Here is a 20,419-nt window from a genome sequence, read left to right as displayed (position 1 = left end):
TGATGGATTCAAAAGTTGTTAGCTTGTATTACTCTAAGTGACTCTTATGAACATGTTTTACACATCATAAGCTCTCTTATCACTAGGATACTCCTTATAAGTAATTTACTCAAATATGAATTATAATATTAGAGGTTTCACACGTAGGAATAACGGTTCATTTTCTAGCTTAGAAGTATACGAGGTATTACAATATCTCCCCCTTGAGAACATTCGTCTTCGAATAAGATTCGCTAGACTGAGAATACTAAGGGTTTGAGATTATGTTCTAAACTTCACATAACTCAAAACATGACTGCATGACTAAACCAATCATATATTGCACTAACTATCATGAAACAACTACATAAAGCTGGAGCTGAAAATGGAATAAGGGAATTTGAGGAAACTTTTTAAGTCAAACTGAGTCTAGGCTTGAGGAGAAAAGGTAAGGGTAATTGGGTCACATATCTGATTCTGCTTCCCAAGTGGCACCCTCAATGGACTAATTCTGCCAAAGAACTTTTACTAAGGGAACTTATTTGTTCCTTAGTCTACGAGTTTGGTGATCAAGAATCTCAACTGGTACCTCTTCATAAGAGAGGCTATCATGAATATCTATGCCTTATAAGGGTACTATCATAGCTAGATCACCAATACATTTTTTCAATAAGGATACATGGAACACAGGGTGAACGGAGAACAAATTTGCAGGCAACTCAAGCTCATATGCCACCATCCCAACATGGCTCAATATCCTATAAGGACCAATATATCGGGGACTAAGCTTCCCCTTTTTACAAAACTTATTCACCCCTTTCATAGGTGAGACCTTCAAGTAAACTAAGTCATCTACTTTGAACTGAAGATCCCTTCTCCTCACATCTTCATAGGATTTCTGATGACTCTGGACTATTTTCAACCTTTCTCGAATTAGCTGGACTTTCTCTATGGCTTCAAATACCATATTTGGCCCTATCACAGTAGTCTCACCTACTTCAAACCAACCAATGGGTGATCTACACCTTCTCCCATAAAGAACCTCAAATGGGCCCATCTAAATGCTCGAATGGTAACTGTTATTGTAGGCAAACTCAATCAATGGCAACTGATCATCCCAACTACCATTGAAGTCGAGAACGCATACCCTCAATATATCCTCGAGGGTCTGAATGGTCCTATCTGCCTGACCATCTGTCTGAGGGTGAAAAGCTAAACTGATATAAATTTGGGTACCCAGAACTTTCTGAAAGGCTTTCCAAAAGTGTGAGGTAAACAGAGTAACCCTGCCAGAAATGATAGACAAAGGAACTCCGTGCAATCTGACCAACTCTCTAATGTACAGTTTAGCATAATCTTCAACCGAGTAGGACATCTGAACTGGTAGGAAATGGGTTGATTTGGTCAATCTATCTACAATGACCCAAATTGAATCATGCTTTCGATGCAAATAAGGTAACCCTATAACAAAGTTCATATTCACCTCTTCCCACTTCCATGTGCGAATACTAAACTCTTGCAAAATACCACCAGTCCTTTGATACTACTTTAACCTGCAGACAAATATCACATGGGCCACAAACTCTGTGATATCTTTCTTTATACCACTCTACCAATAGAATTGTCGTAAACATCGGTACATTTTAGTAGCACCAGGGTGAATGGAGTATCTCCCACCATGTGCTTCTGCCATAATCCGCTGCCTTAAACAATCAACGCATCGTAAACATAATCTGCTCTAATATCTTAACACACCATCTCTCCCTTGGGAGAATACCTCTACCTTCTAATATCTGACTAAACCCTTCAACTTAACTCGACTGGGATCCTTATATTGTTTCTTCTTTACCTTAGAAACTAAAGAAGATTCTGCACTACTCTGGACCCAAATATTTCCCTCAGTCGAATCAACTAACCGAACACCTAGTCTAGCCAACTGATGAACTTCTTGAACCAACTCTTTCTTATCACTCTCTACATGAGTAAAACTACCCATAGACAATCTACTAAGGGTGTCTGCCATAACATTGGACTTGCCAAGATAATACAAGACACTTACGTCATAATCTTTTAACAATTCTAACCACCTTCCCTGATGGAGGTTCAAATCTCTCTGTGAAAATAGATATTGCAAGCTTTTGTGGTCTGTGAACACATCAACATGTACTCCATATAGATAGTGCCTCCAGATTTTCAAGGAAAAATCAACCACAGCTAACTCAAGATCATAGGTAGGGTAGTTCCTCTCGTGAGGCTTAAGTTGTCTAGAGGCATAGGCTATGACCTTACCTTTCTGTATCAAAACACAACCCAGACCAACTCTAGAAGCATCACAATAAACAACAAATCTATCTGTACTATTAGGTAATGCCAAAAATAGGGCTGAAGTGAGTTGAGCCTTCAAATCCTTAAAGCTCTTCTCACAGGAATCTGACCATTGAAACTTAACTTTCTTTTGAGTCAATCAAGACATGGGGGACGCAATAGATGAAAACCCCTCAACAAACCATCGGTAATAGCCAGTTAAACCCAAGAAACTCTTGATGCCTAATGGAGAGATAGGCCTAGGCCAGTTTCTTACAACTTTAATCTTTTGGGGATCGACTCTAATGTCATCACCAGAAATAAAATGACCGAGGAAAGCTACTGACCTTAGCCAGAATTCACACTTGCTGAATTTGGCGAACAATTAATGATTTCTAAGAGTTTGCAACACGATTCTAAGATGGTTTGCATGGTCATTCTCACTATGGTAATAGACAAGAATATCATCGATAAAGACTATGACAAATATGTCTAGGTACTGTTTGAATACTCGATTCATCAAATCCATGAAGGCTGCTGGGGCATTTGTTAACCCAAAGGACATGACTAGAAACTCAAAGTGATTGTAACACGTTCTAAAAGCTATCTTTAGAATATCATATTCCCTTACTTTAAGCTGGTGATAGACAGATCTAAGGTCTATCTTAGAGAAGTAACTTGCACCTTGGAGTTGGTCGAATAAGTCATCAATCCTAGAAAGAGGATATTTGTTTTTTATTGTGACTTTATTTAACTGATGGTAGTCGATGGACATTTGAAGAGAGCCATATTTTTTATGTACGAATAAGATGGGAGTGCCCTAAGGAGGGACACTAGGACTTATGAAACCTTTATCTAAGATGTCCTTAAGCTGCTATTTCAACTTTTGAGCTCTGCTGGGGCCATACGATAAGGAGGAATAGAGATAGGAGAAGTATCAGGAAGAAGGTCAATACCAAATTCTATTTGTCTGTCTGGAGGTACCCCTGGCAGATCTTCAGGAAAGACTTCAAGAAACTCATTGACTACATAGATTGACTGAATAGTTGGAGTCTTGAACTTAGTGTCTTTGACTCGAACTAAATGATAGATGCACCCTTTTGATATCAACTTTCTGGCCTTAAGATAGGAAATAAAATAACTTTGGGGAGATACTGAATTACCTTCCCACTCAAAAATTGGCTCATTAGGAAATTAAAGCTCCACCACTCGGGTGCAACAATCTATAGATACATAATAGGAATGAAGCCATCCATACCTAGAATAAGGTCAAAGTTAACCATATCTAATTCAATTAAATCTTCTAACATAATCCTATGAAAAACAGTGATAGAACACTTTCTATAAATCTTTTTGGCAATAACTGACTCACCTACTAGGGTAAAAACTGAGAAGGGCTTAGAAAACTTTTCAGGATCTATTTCAAAGTTTACCACAACCAACGGAGTCATATAAGAGAAATTTAACCTTGGGTCCAACAATACATACACATCAAGATAAAAGACACCAAGCATACCATTAACAACATCTGATGAACTCTTCTGCTCTGGTGGGAAGGTAAAGCATAGAATTGACTTTGGCGTTGACCGCCAACAGTACAGAATGATGCGCCCTGGGGAAGGGCTGGGGGACCTAGTGGAGCTGGTGCGCTAGTATTCTAAGTTTGGGGATGAATATCCTGACTTCTTTGCTTAGCATAGAACTCTTTGATTTTATGACCTAATATACCACATCTGTAGCAACCCTTTGTTCCATTAAAATACTCACCAAGATGGTTCCAACCATACTTCACACATGGTGGGTAACTAGGCCTCTCACTCATACTACTCTGAGACCTAGAAATAGGAGTCTTGCCCAACTACTCCTACTTGTTTCTGGATGTGGGAGTGCTGGATAAAGAAGGTGCTAGCAGAGATGAGTGACTTAAATTATAAATAATTACCCCCTCCAGAACTGGCTTGACCAAACTCAAACTGTTCGATTCTAGCCTTCTTATTTTCTCTCTCTCTCTCTCTCTTTCAACTTCTTCACCTTAATCTATTAAGCATGAATCATCATCCTAGCAAGATCCATTTCCCCTATAAGTATGGCAGACCTACACTCTTTGACACCAATCCAGACACTCCAGTAATAAACTTACTCATACTAGATCTACGATAGCTATTAAATCTGGAGCATACTTAGACAACTGATTGAACTTAAGGTAGTACTTTTTCACTTTTATCGAGCCCTGCCTCAAGTTTATGAACTCCTCTATCTTAGTTTCCCTCATCTCACACGGAAAGAACCTATCTAGAAATGCATCCTAAAATACCTGCCAACTTACGAAAGCTGCATTCTTAGCTCTACCATTCTTCTACATAACCACCTAATCATTGGCTATAACCTTCAACCTATAGGATGTAAATTCTACACTCTCCTCCTCAATAATATGCATAATTTGGGTGATCTTTTTAACCTCTTCAAGATAAATTTATGGGTCCTTACCTAATTTTGACCTAATGAATTCACGAAGATTCATTCTCATGAATTCATGGAATTTGCCTGTAGCTAGATCACCATTCTACTGAAGTGGGACTATAACCTAATGGTTTCCCTGAATATTAGCAGTCACAGCTTGGGCCAATGCCTGAAACTCAAAACTTAATATACGATACATTCTCATTTGGAGGGTCAGTGGGTTGGGGTAGTTAGTTATCATTTCTACGTGTGTTAGCTTGATGAGGAGGCATATTATGTCATGTAAGAGCACGAGTTAAAAGCAGATAGAGACAATTGAAAGCACAATAGAGCATGAAATAAAAAGATGTTTTCCTAAAACGTCCCGCAGCCTCTTGATCATAAATATGACGTGCTTCACATCCATGATCAATACTCTATGTAACGCAGCTTGTCTTTAAACCTTAGGCTCTGATACTGAGTTTGTAACATCCTGAAAAAGGGTCTCGAGATGTCACACGATTCTCAGGGCTATGAGTAGCCCTAAGATAACCCTATTAACCTTCTACTAATTCTGGAACTCATAACGAAGGTAACTTAGGCATGGAAATTCACTGAAATACGACATTCATTGTCTTAATTGATCTAAATTTAGATAAATATAAAGTTTGAAAGTGCTTAACATAAAAGTCTAAACAACCCACACTAAAAATCTGATGTATAACTAACATTCTGACAAGCCTCTACTTCTGCTAACTAGAGAGTCACTGGGACAGATCCCCAGCTGACTCGAACTAAACTAAAAACAACTAATCAAATACTGCAAAAGCTGAAGAATCTAAACAAATAGGTCCTCAAATCATGAGGACTCACCAACTGTCGAGATATAGATAAATATGCCTGCGGTCAATCACGTTGCTGAAACTGAGCAACTGAACCTACATTATTAAACAATGTAGCACATAGACGTATATATGGATCAGTACTCTTAGCATGTACTGAGCATATAAGAGTGAATGAATAAGTAAAAATAGTAATGCAATCTTCATAACCTTGTCAAAACTGCATGCTAAGTGTAAGTGGCTCACCTTGGCTTAAGTAATCAAAGCAGTAAAATTATAGTCATGAGAAGTAAAGCGTAAAGTTAATTCTGTGAGCCACCATACTTAGTTTCTAAAAGATGTATCTTTTTTTTTTTAGTGGGAGTTTCTTCTAACCAACATAAACCATGTGAGCTATCATGGAGTCCAACATCTCATACCCATATTGGCAGAGTTGTTCTACCCTTACCATCGAAATAGAACCTAGCTAGAGTGATCACTGATTGAATCCTTATAGGGACTTAAACCTACGGTAGCTCGTAGTTCAGGGGCATGAGACCTTGAAATTATACCTAAGTCGCTGCTAAATACTACTCCCATACTTATTTTTCAGAACTTTAGGAAATCCACCTTAAAACAGCACAAAGGTTTATAATGAAACCAATTATGCTTCTCTTTCTTAAAATCTCAAACTATATGAATAGTATGGATTTCTTATCTTAGCTTAGGATCAAAAGATCAATTTCTTTCATAAATCTTGGAAAACGATTCATAAGAGGGCCAAAAATTATAATCTTATTAAAATTTCAATACTTAGACTTAGAGTGTAAAAAAACATGCTTTAAACTCATGCTAGTTCATAGTAAAGCATCATGCTCTATATAATTCTTGAAATAATTCAACAATATCCAAAGTAATGAAATCAAACTCACAATATCATGCTTAAAAACTTAATTTAAAATCTGTAAAATTATATCATACGCATAAAGATGTAAAATAGACATGCAATTCAATATTTAAGTCACTTGTAACATAATAATCTTCAAACAATAATAATTGGGTATGAACCCTAATTTGCAAAATATGAAATCTTAAATAAAGATCATGTTTTGGGCACAAGGATGAAAGGGTATCCTCATTCATAAACCCCACATACCTGTATGGTGACAAAATTGTTGAAAGATTAGAACTTCAAGCTTGATTGTGCAACCCTAGTTGTTTTTCTCCTAATGTGCTCTTAGATGATGAACTAAATATGTTAATAGGGTTAAAATGTGATTAGAAGATAATAATTTCATAAGGTTAAGTTTAGGGACATTTAAGAAGTGTCAAAAAACTTAGTTTCCCTCAAATAAAATAAATGTTTATATTGCTTGGGACATAGGGTATGCGGCGCATTGCCCATCACCTAAGCTAGGCTAAGTGGAGCATTGCCCATCACCTAAGTTAGGCTAGGCGGTGCATTTTCTATTTCCTAAGCTAGGATAGGTGGTGCTTTTTCCATCGCCTAAGCATTCCAGTAGCCATAGGCGATGTGTTGGGCTACGCACTCCCCTTTGCAAAGCCATAACTTTTTGCTCAGTTATCGAATTTAGGTGAAATTGTATCGTTGGAAAGCAAATTCGATTATATACAATTTGGTGGTCCTAAATCTGCCAAAATACCACATATATATCAAGTTATGCTCGTTTAAATATAACCCTTGTGAAATCAAACACTAAAACTTGATGGATTCAAAATCTCTTAGATTGTGTTACTCTAAGTGACTCTTATGAATATGTTTTACACATCATAAGCTCTCTTCTCACTAGGATACTCCTTATAAGTCATGTAATCAAATATGAATTACAAGATTAGAGGTTTCACACGTAAGAACAATAGTTCATTTTCTAGATTAGAAGTATACGGGGTATTACATACGTACCATGTAGGACTGGGTTATGTTTTAATGCAGCATGGTAAGGTTGTAGCCTATGCTTCCAGACAACTTAAGGTTCACAATAGGAATTATCTAACTAACATTCTAGAGTTGGTGATTATGGTTTTTGCTTTGAAGATCAGGTGCTACTATTTATATTAGATGCATATGGATATATATTCAGACTATAAGAGCTTACAATATGTGTTTATGCAAAAGAAATTGAACCACGGTAAGAGGTGGGGGCTTAAATTACCTAAGGATTATGATCTGAGTCTTTATTATCATCTAGGTAAAGTTAATATGGTTGTTGATGCTCTTAGCAGATTATCTATGGGAAGCTTATCTCATGTTGATGAAGAGAAAAGAAAAACGGTGAAAGATATCCATAGGTTGTCAAACTTGGGAGTTCATCTCTTAGACTCTGAAGATGGATGAGTGATTATTCAGAAAGTGGTTAAATCATCTATTGGTGTTGGGTTGAAGGAGAAACAGGTTATGAATCCCATACTTGTGCAGATTAAGGATCACATAGGTTAACAAAAGGTTACCGCATTCGATACTGAGGGAGATGGCATCTTGAGTTATCAAGAAAGGTTGTGTGTTCCTGATTTTGAGGGACTGCAAGAAAGAATCTTGGTTGAGGTTCATGATTCTAGATATACAATTTATTCTGGTTTGACTAAGATGTATTATGATTTGAGGAAAATCTACTAGTGGAATAATATGATTAGGGGTGTGGTGAACTTTATGGCTAAGTGTATTGTTCGTCAGTAAGTCAAGGTTGTGAACTTGAGGCCCAGTGTTACGTCTCCAGATATAGAGTTGCCTATGTAGAAGTGGTAGATGATCAATATGGACTTCATTACATGTCTTTTGCGGTCTCGCAATCAGTAAGATTCTATTTGGGTTATTATGGATAGGATAACTAAGACTGCTCACCTTTTTCCTTAAGGACTAACTACTCAAGAGAGGATTATTCTAAGTTGTTCATTCAGGAGATAGTTTAAGTTGTATGTAGCACCAGTGTCCATCATTTTAGATCAAGGTACATAGTTTTCTGCCCACTTTTGTCATTCATTTATGAAAAGTTTAGGTACTCAAGTGAATATTAGTACTGTTTTCCACCCGCAAAAGGATGGGCAGGCAGAGAGTACTATTCAGACTTTAGAGAATATGCTAAGATCCTGTGTGATTGATTTTAAAGGTAGTTAGGTTGATCACTTGCCCCTTATTGAGTTTGCTTATAACAATAGATATTATTCTAGCATTCAGATGGCTCTTTTTGACACTCTTTGTGGTAGGAGGTGTTGGTCTCCTATTGGATGGTTTAAGGTTGGTGAGACTAGTTTGTTTGGTCCTAATTTGGTTTACCAAGCCATGGAGAAGTTAAAAGTGATTAGAGAAAGACTTAAGACTACTCAAAGTTGCAAAAAGTCTTATGTAGATGTGAGGCGGAGAGAGTTCGAGTTTGAAGTAAGTGATTGGGTATTCAAGAAGGTTAGGATAATTGAGAATGTCGTGTATTAGGTAGATTTACTAGCAAGTTTGGCTTTCATTCATTCTGTTTTCTATGTGTCTGCTAAAAAAATATATGGGTAATACTTATTGGATAGTGCCTATTGAGGATGTTGGTGTTTTGGATTCGTTATCTTATAAGGAGGTCCTGGTGGATATATTAGATAGTCAAGTTCATAGATTGAGGACAAAGAACATAGCTTCTGTGAAGGGTCTATGGAGGAACCAAAAGGTGGAAAAAGCTGCATGGGAAGCTGAAGAAAATATGAAAGCCAAGTATCCATTCTTGTTCCCCCGGTTGGATGAAAGAGCTTAAAGCATGGGTTTCGAATCCCTCTTGTCGCATTTCAAATTTATCATTTGATTTCTGATGTATTTATCATGCAAAATATGTACTAACTTCTCATTGGGGGCCTAATGATTCTAAGGGGGGATTAATGTGAGACCCCACAAAAACTTTAACCATTTTATTTATTTTACCCTCCCGTATGCGTAATATCAATTTTTGACTTGAATTATGTTAAGGGACGTTAAAAGGATGTTTTGGAAAATTTTTGAAATTTTTGTAAGGGGTTCTGAGTCATTTTGGGACCCCAAGGCACTAAGCCTCAGTGATAGTGGCGTACCACAGAGGTTAGCCTCCACTATAAGGTCATGGCATGGAGGCTACCCTCCGCGATAAGGGCGTGCCACGCTCTTGTTTTAATTTTGTCTAGTTTTTTCACTTGGGGTGAGGGTTTTTTGGTCTTTTTACCCCTTGTATAACTTATAAACATAAAATAATCTTTTTTTCTTCAGTTTTAAAATATCAAACACAATTCTTCTTCTCTCTAACTCAAAACTCAAGAAAACTCAAGGGTTTCATAAAGGATTCAACATTCAAGCCCCAAACTTCGAATTCTCTTCAAATTGTTCTATATTTTAGGCATGTTGCTCATCCCTAACCTGTATTTTTACATTGTGGCATCTATTTAATCAATATTCATGTGTTTTAGTTGATGGGTTTGAAATTGGGTTAAGGGGCTTTGATTGTGATCACTTGAATTGCTTTTCCCATGGTATAAATGTATTATTCGTGCTTTAATTTAGGATTTTGGAACTGAATTAGCGCATTGTTTTAATGATTGGAATATGGGGGCATGGGGTTTCCCAAATTGATGGAATTTTGGATTGATAATAGCATTAACCTCAACCTACTTTGTAAACTTGGTTTTGAATATGGATAACTGAATGATTTAACTTATGTTTTGAACTTATTGCATTGCTTTAAAGGATAAATGGATTTGGATGTCCTTGGTGGCCATGGCTTGGATTTCAAATGGAACTGAGTAGTCAGTTTGGTTATATGGGTTGGTTTGGCATAATTGAATTAGTGTGCAAGTATTATTGGTATGATGACACCAAATTTGTAAATGCTTAATAAATAACTCTTGGGTTAATGGTTGGTTTATGTGCAAAGTGTTTTAATTTTGGCTTAAAGGGAATTGTGTAGCTCATCATGAAGGTGTATGTCCTAAGGGGATCAACATTGAAAACCACGTTTGTCGGTGTTGTGGGTCCATGTGATCGTATGCTTGGTGCACACTTATTATATATATATATATATATATATATATTAGAAGCGCTATATTGATATTTTTAGCCTTTTCTTGATTTTTCTCAGTTTGTATGGATAATACACACTAGGCCTTTTCAACAGGGGGAGCTGAACCCATATAGCCCATGGGTGCCTTTAGGACGAAGTGAGCTACATAGTTTAGGCTAATGGTTTAAACTCTCACATTCATAACCCTCGTTCCTATCCCGGCATCCTATATATATGTATATAAATATTATGCATGTGGTTTTGACAAATTTTTGGCAATGTCATTATTTTATCACTTTTCCTGAGTTACATACAAGTGATTACCCCACTAAACCTCTTTGGGTGCAACATCATTTCATGATGTAGGGTCTGAAGGGTTTTCTGTTTCTCATATGCAGCGTTAGGCGATTTGGTATTCCTGTGGATCTGATGTGAGGTGGTGAACCTTGATCCTTCGAAAGGCCTGGACACTTCATCTTTTTCAGTGCTATTTTAGTGTTTTATTTTGGATTCTTTCTGGTCATATTCGGAGTCATGTCCTGACTTAGTTGGTATTTCTGGTTTTAGAGGCTCTAGTGGGCAAGTATGGCATTGGTTGTTTTGTTTTGATTTGATTCTTAGATCTTACATTTGACTTATCTATCCTTCTCATTGATATTTTAGTTGACTTCCACTGTATATATTCATGTGATCTTAAGGTAAGGCTAAGGGGGTGGTCTCCGGCCCATGATAGGCTTGAGATAGTAATCACGGCCACGCCCTAGTTCGGATCATAACACTGACACATTAACCACTTCTTCCTACTTTCATTGATAAAAGACCTTTAAACTGCAGGTAACTTCAATCTTTTTCTTCTTCTTCAAAATTCTCATGATACTACAGAACATTAATCTGTCCATTCTTTCGACTCTTTATGCAACACCAACAACAAAGGCAACATTATTGTCTCTTCTCACATTTAGTTGTATCTTGTAGGTAAATTAGTTAAATTGAGTGATTTTGATAGTTTTTAAAAATTGAAGGTACAAAATTATATTTAGTAAAGTCTTTCCAAAAGTATAAAAAAGAATTTCAACAAAACATGGCCAAACACAACTCCAACTCTAACTCCAACTCCAATTCTAATTCCAACTCCAACTCCAAAAAAAAATTGTTTTCATGGCCAAACGCCTACATAGTCTCTTAGCTCCTAGTTTGTGTTGACTTGTTATTGTTCTTGTGTAACTTTAGAGTTCTGTGTTAGACGTTATATATATTCACTCATGTACATCACATATCGATATATTGAGAAAAGGTTTTACATCATATTAGAACCCTAAATGATTAAGGGGTCGTTTGGTAGAGTACATAAGAATAGGACTGAATAGGGTATTAATAATGCTGGGATTAGTAGTGTTGGTGTCACGACTGAAACTCAAGGACATAATGGCACTTATTGCAATCCAAGCTTAATAAATAAGGCAATCGCCTATAAAGGAATGAAATACGAAATACTAAAAAAATCAAGACAAACGAAACTCCTAGAATGAATACAAGTCATATATACATAATAATAACAGAAAAACTGAAGGAACGTCAAAAACTCCCCAAGAGTGGTGTCACAAATGTATGAGCATCTAAGTACAACATCTGAAATTGAAATACAAAATCTATCTTTGACCTAAAACAAAGACAAGTAAAGGATAGGATGAGATTTTGAATCCGCCCCAAACACTGGAGCGAATAAGTACCTTAAAATTAAAGCAACGCCATATGAACTAAACCACCACGTGTAGTACTCAAACTGAAATCTGCACCAAAAAGGTACAGTAGGGATGAGCACGGTTAACTTATAATTAATAGGTATCATAGGTCGACTGATTAAAGTATGGAATAATATAAGTAAAGAAAATACTAAAGCACACAATTTGCAAGAAAAAAAGTTCTTAAACGGTAGATCATACTATCTCCACTAATATTTCTTTTTGAGATAGAGAGTGAGTGTAAGTATGTGCGTGAGACAGAGGGAGAGAGATAGAGAGTTATTTTTGTGTATGTCAGTGTGTGAGTGTGAGTGTGAGTGTGAGTATGAGTGTGTGTGTGTATGATGGTGTCACGACTAAAATTCAAGATCATGACGTCACTTACTGCAGTACAATTTTGATAAATAAGTCAAACACCTATGATACAAGGAAATACGAAATAATATAGGAAATAAGACAAACAAAACTTATAGAATGAATAAAAGTCGCATGTAGATAATAATATCAAAAAAAAACTAATGGAATGTCATAAACTCCCTAAGAGTAGTGTCATAAATGTAAGGGCATCTAAGTACAACATTTAAAATTAAAATACAAAATTTGTCTGTGACTCAAAACAAAAACAAAGTAAAGCATAGGATGAGATCTGAAATCCACCTCAAACACTGGAGAGAATTAGTAATTCAAAAAATCTTATCGACGTTGTATGAACTAAACCACCATATATAGTACACAAACTGGGATCTGCACCAAAAGGGCACAGTAGAGGTGAGTATGATTCATTTGTACTCAATAGGTATCATAGGTCGACTAAGTAAAGTAAGGAATAGAATAACTAAAGAAAATACTAGAGCACGCAAACTCCAAGTAGAAAAGTTCTTAAATGGTAGGTCATACTATCTCCACTAATAGTTCTTTCTCTCTATATGCGTGTGTAAGAGAAGGAGAGTGTAAGTGTATATATGTGTGAAAGAGAGAGAAAGGGAGAGAGAGTTATGTGTGAGTATGAGTGTGAGTATGTGAGTGCGAGTATGAGTGTGAGTGTGAATGTAAGTGTGAATATGAGTGTGTGTGTGTGCACGCGCGTGCTGGTGTCACGACTAAAACTCAAGGTCATGATGGTACTTATTGTTGTCCAGACTTGATAAGTCAATTACCCATAAAAGAAAGAAATACTAAATAATAAAGAAAATAAGTCAAACGAAACTTCTAGAATGAATACAAGTCATACATACATAATAATAATGAAAAAACCAAAAGAATGGCATAAACTCCCTAAGACTGGTGTCATAAATGTAAGAACGTCTAAGTGCAATATCTGAAATTGAAATAAATAAATTTATATTTGACACAAAATAAATAGTAAGTAAAGGATAGGATGGGATCTGGAATTCGCCCCAAACACTGGAGCGAATCTGTACCACAAAATCTGATCAAAGTTGCACAAACTAAACCACCATGTGTAGTTCTCGAATTGAGATATGTATCGAAAGAGCACAGTAGGAGTGGGTATGGTCCATTTATACTCAATGGGTATCATAGGTCGACTGAATAAAGTATAAAATAATATACGTAGAAAAAATACTAGAGCATGCAACCTGCATGTAGAAAAGTTCTCAAACGGTAGCTCACACCATTTTCACTAACAATTTTCTCTCTATCTCTCTATATATATGTGTGTGTGTCTGTGTGTGTATGTGTATATGTGTGTGAGAGAGTGTGTGAGTATGCATGTGTGTGTACATCAAAAGGGAGAAGGTGTACATGAAAGTATATAGAACTAATTACACATCAAGTAACACATAAATGTAACACATGAAATACATACGTAAGTGCAATGCAGGGGATGATGAAATGAATGGATTAAAATTCATCGCATGACTTTCTATATACACCTATCAAGCCTAAATACTTCCAAAATAGGACCTATGAAGGGTTCACAACCCATATAATATCTCAAAGTGTGTGTGTATATATATGTGAAAGAAAGAGTTTGAGTATGACTGTAAGTGTGAGTGTGAGTGTATGTGTGTGAGAAAGAGGGAGAAAGAGAAAGTTAGTATGAGTGTGAGTGTATGTGGGTAAGCTCCAAATCTCTATTTTAATTTTTTTTCATTCTTGTCGTTAAAATATTGTTAACTTGAATTCAAAAGTGAAATTAGAAAATTTTGGCCCGAAAGGCCTAAATTAGTAATTCTTTAATTTAAACTTCAATTCCAACTCGTTTTCACTTGGGTTTTTTATATGAATTTATTTAATCATGAGTAATATATTTGTGGATTAAAATTTTGATATTTTACTTTTTTTTAGAAAAATTCCATTTCGGGGGTTTATTTTGACCCCAACTAGGAAATGAACAATATGAATATCATTGGCTTCCTTTTAACACGTATATTCTATATTTGTATCCTTTTGTTGACTCCAGATTTGTTCATGAGGAGAAAGCTCTATGTTGAAGGCTTTTCGGATCCATTTTTTGCATTTGAGGTAGGTTATGGCTTTAACTTTCTTCAGACTAGATGAGATAATTAATATTGGTATAAAATCATGTAATGGGTGTGAGAACTAATCAAGAAAAATGGATTAATTATTGTTGTGCTCCTGTGTGGGGGCCTGTGTTATTGTTATTAATGATTTTTGAGACATTACTTGCTAGGTGTGATTGTGTGGGGTCTTATATAATGATTATTGGCCTAGTTTATGTAATTTTTTGTATTCTTTTTAATGGAATAAATATCTAAGTTGGTATTTATATGATATCAAATGATATATTATTGTACATCTTACTCTATTGGCATATGGATTATATTGCATCATGGATGGTTGGCTTATTGAGTGAATTTTTTACTCACGTAATTGTATCCAAAGAGGAGTTATGGATATTGGATTGTATATAGGTTAAAAACCCTTTGCTGATGTATGTGCCAAAGAGGAGTTATGGATATTGGATTGTATATAGGTTGATGAACCCCCCATAGATCCTACCTCGGGAGCATAGCTTGGTCGATGTATATAGAGGTTGTGCGATAATTCATTGCATTTCATACACTGTGTACATTCTGTATTGTATTTGCGTGTTTGATTTGATACCTATCTATTTGTTCTTCTTTCTTGTATTTGTACTTTGGTATATGTATATATTGTAGAACTGTTAGTAGAGACGGTGTAGGCTATCATTTTGGATATTTTCTAATTGCAGGTGACGTGCCCATAATATGTATTTTATATGCTTTATTTTCTACTTTGCACAGTTGTCCTATGATTCCTACTGAGTACAAGTGGATCGTACTCATCCCTACTGCACTCTTTCGGTGCAGATTCAGGTACGAGTGTGTCACACAGTAGCTGATTCTAGCGGTGCTTGGAGTATTTTTGAGATAGCGGTCGATCTATGCTTCCAGAGTTGATCTACTACCTCTTCTTATCTAGTTCATGTCTTGTTTGGTATTCGTTGACAGATTATGTTCCTTTTGAATTATCAGTTTGTATATTTTGATTTCGAGATGTACTTAGTGGTTCTTACACTATGACACCAAATTTGGGAGACTTAGGGTATCTTTGTTATGTATTTTTTTTCGCTATTATTATATATGTGTGGTTCGGCTTCGTTCTAGAGGTCTTACCTTGAGTTTTGGTATTGTTTTCTCATTTTATATCAATTTGGGTGATACGCTTATTGTCAAGGCTTGTCGCGATAAGATCCATCGTGACCGGTTATTTTGGAGTCGTAACATATATGGAGGGTATTTTTATAAAAAAAAAAGTTTTTTTAGAAATTATGTAATTCATGTATTTTTTAATACATTAAATCAAACACTGCATAAGAAAAAGACAAACATAACTAATGAAAGCATAGCTAACACAAGTATTATTAAAACAAGCAATATTAATACAATATATTTTGCATTATTCTTATACATTCTACCAACGATGATTTGTATTTTAATTTTATTTTTGTCTAGTCAAGTCAGAAGCAATGAATTCAGTTGAAGTGACCTAGATTATATCTTTAATCACTCACCAATATTCATTGAACAATTTTCTACAAGTTGAATTCTTAAAGCAAAGTCAACAAAAATTTAGATCTTGACGCATTAGCTAAATTATAGTATGAATAATGAGAGATCTCTTTTTGGATTTTGCTCGCAGAGTATAAAATATATTTTGGGGAAATAAAGCTATTACTAGAGCAAACAATATTACTCAATTAGACAAAAAAATGTACTTTCTTTCTCTCATTTTATGTGTTATTATATCCTTTTTATTTGTTCCAAAAAGAATATTAATTTTTCTTATTTGACTATTATTTAATGACATCATTTTCATTTTATCCTTATTAGGTCCCACTTAATAAGAAAAAACAACTAAAAAAGTAAATATAAAAGCGACTTTAAAAGAGACAATTTTATAAATTTTACAAAGTCATTATTTATTTTTTAAATTCTGTGTCTGATCAAATGAAGACATATAAAATGAAACGGAGAAAGCATATAGCAAGGTAAAACGACCTTGGCATATATGGTTTAAAGCTCATGATATAAGCTCCTTGGGGGCAAAAACTTAAACAAAATTAGCATACTAATCAATAATATACTGTTCAGTATTGTTAAAGACTCACTTAAAGCTGCCTTAAGCCTTGACATCTAGGCACTATTAACGGCTGAATTCGTACTACGGATAAGAAATAAATAGTTTTGAGATTAATTTTAGATTGTGTAATCGCATATTTAATTGGAATAAAATTACTGGATATTTTTTTTTGAAATTAGTTATTTTGAAATTGTAATGTTATTTTTATCTCATATAAAGACACAATAATATATAATTAATTTCAAAATAATTAATTCTCCAACTAAACATGCCCTAAAGTTAGGTTGTATCGTTTAGACAATCTCTTTGGTGCTGACACCTAGGCACTAAAGTTGTCTAGTATGTCATGAAAATTCAGAGAACAAATGCTGTCAGATTTTTCAATAACATCATCTTGTTATAACGACATTTCACTATAACGGTATGATTTTTTTAAAACCAGTTTTCACGTTATATTTTACTTATTTGTAACGTCATTCTACCTATAATAGCAATAACGTTTATTTTAGTGATACTCTCTTTGTAAAATTAGCTCACTATAATAATATACTCAAATATTATTTAATAACATTTTACATGAAATATATTACTATGTGCAATAAAATATCAAAATATTTATAATAATTATCATTAATGACGTACACAATAAATTACAAGTATGAATATCTAATTTAAAGGAAAATAATTATATTTAAATGGTTGATATAGTTATTTTATAACTTCACAAGGAATAAGCTATTAATGTTTACTTTTTCATATTCACATTTTTTCAAATTTTACATGCTTTTATTTATAATAACTAAATAAAATCTGAACGTCAAATATCACTATATATATATATATATATATATATATATATATATATATATAAAACAGACATGAAATTTTGACAGAAATGCTATCATTATAGAAAAGATTTGAGTGTAGTCTAACGGTAGAAATTTTGAGGAATAGTGGGCTCGCTCCTCCATCTTTTTCCACTAAACATCCAACTTCATGATATTTGTGGAAAGGGGTGGATCTCACGCCTTGGGCAGAGGTTTTCCGAACTCAAATAAGTGCAAATCCATTATATTTATTTTGAAAATATATTAAATATAGAAGAAATATGTGTTAAAAACCCAATAACAAAGTGGCTTCTTGGTATACCTGTCAATAGGGCCGGTTTGACTCGGCTCGAATCGGCTCAGCCCGTCCCACCACATCAACCCGGCACGGTTTGACTCAGCCCGGTCAGCCCACGGACTGTAGGGTACCAGATTCCGGGTTGAATTAATTTTTTACTTGGGCCCAATTAACACGGTCCGGATGAAAATCGATCCAGATCCGTCGGTTAATCGGTTCGGACCGGTTATAAAAAAAAATTTTAAAAAATATGGAATTAGCATATGTTTATTACTATATTAGTAATTTACTATAAAGTAGTATTAATATATTATATTAAGTAGCATATGTTTTATTTAAGGAAGTACATATATTTTAAAGTAGTATGTATATATTGAATGATATGTATATGTGTGTATATATTTTCTAAAGTACTATACATTTAACGTATACATGTGTATATATTTTATAAATTAGTAAACTATATATATAGTGTGTGTGCATATATTGTAGTATATATATTGTAGTATATCTTATTTAAAGTAGTATGTATATATTGAATGGTACGTATACATGTGTATATATCTTCTATAGACGTATATATTTAACGTATACATGTGTATTTGTTTTACAAATTAGTATATAACTATATATATGTAGTGTGTCTATATATTGTAGTATATTTTATTTAAAGTAGTATGTATATATTGAATGGTACGTATATATGTGTATATATCTTCTATTGACGTATATATTTAACGTATACATGTGTATATGTTTTACAAATTAGTATATAACTATATATATAGTGTGTGTGTGTGTGTGCATTGTAGTATATATATTGTAGCATATTTTACTTAAAGTAGTATGTATATATTGAATGGTACTTATATATGTGTATATATATATATAGTGTATATCTATTATTTAACGTATTTAAAGTATATATAGGTGGGTATATATAGTGTATAATAGAGAAAAAACCTTCTTTTTTTTTTGCTTTTTGACCGGGTTTAGGTGGGTTGGATAGGGTTGAATTAAGTGGGTCGGGTTAGGATTGTTTTGAAATTTTTTACTGTTGGGCCCGAAATCAAATCGGCCCATTTAATTAGACCCAAATTCAGACCGACCCACGAACCGAATAACTCTCACGGGCCGATTCGGATTGACCCGGCCCAACCCACGTAACACCCTTACTTCTTGATCCAATGACAAAAATGGGACGCGCTGCTTAATGAGGACTCAATTAGTTAAGGAGCTGTTGTAGCAAATAATGACCTATCTTATTTTTAATATTAATTGCAAAATCTCACTTTGTAGTAAGAAATCTTTTATCATATATATATATATATATGTGTCACGTGTACATATTTTGCACGTGTGTCTCATATTAATAAATAGACATAAATAAATAAAATTATTAAAAAATAGCAATTGAGTTAAAATAAATGTTATATCTATTTTAAAAATATAATTTTGCATTATAAATATATCATGATAATTAAAATTTTATTATTTAAAAAACGAAAAAGGTTCAAAAATACCTCTGAACTATCTGAAATAGCTCAAAAATGTCCCTCGTTAGATTGTTGGCTCAAAAATACCAATCAGTTAAATATTTGGCTAAAAAATACCCCTCCCTCTAACAGAATTCAGAAAAGGATCAAAAATACCCCTGAACTATTTGAAATGGCTCAAAAATACTCCTTTGTTAAATATTTGGCTCAAAAATACCCCTCCCTTTAACGAAATTCCACCAAGCATGCCATTTAGATAAAAAAAAAAATACGTGACTATGCCACATTACCATCCACATGTAAAATGTTAGTATTTTTTAATTATATGACATTCCTTTCTTCTTTATTTTTATTTTTTTGCAAAGCAGTGAAATGAAAAAACCAAAAAAACAATCTTTTGCTAATTACTTCATTAGTGTTTTAAAAGTTCTAGATTTCACCTTTTCATTAGTGTTTTAAAAATTCTAAATTTCATCTTGTTATTATCGTTTGGGATGAGGAACAGCTTGATCTTGATCTGATGTTGACTCGGAGGAGGAGGTAGAATTTTAACTTTTAAGCTAGCAAATGTTGATGTACTAATAATTGAGTTGAATTTACTACATGCAAATTCTTTTTCAAAATAAATGAATTCCTTTTAACACTTGTTTAATCATTCGAAATGAATTCATTTTTCTAAATTCAGTTTTGATGAATAATCTTATTATTCTTAGAACAAGTTTGAAAAGAAGTAAAATGATACTTAATATTGATAAATTATTATTTAATTATGTCATTCATTAACTTTTTGAAAATGTGTGCCACATTCAAAGATTCATTAATTTTAGATTAGAGGAGGTATTTATTAAATCATTTTAACATAAGCATTTTGAGTAAAAGCTAGCAAAGCCTAACACATCTTT

The sequence above is a fragment of the Capsicum annuum genome, chromosome 8 (genome assembly GCF_002878395.1).
Source record: "Capsicum annuum cultivar UCD-10X-F1 chromosome 8, UCD10Xv1.1, whole genome shotgun sequence".
Lineage (NCBI taxonomy): Eukaryota > Viridiplantae > Streptophyta > Magnoliopsida > Solanales > Solanaceae > Capsicum > Capsicum annuum.
The sequence above is the reverse complement of the archived record's forward strand: the minus strand, read 5'-3'. Positions refer to the sequence as shown.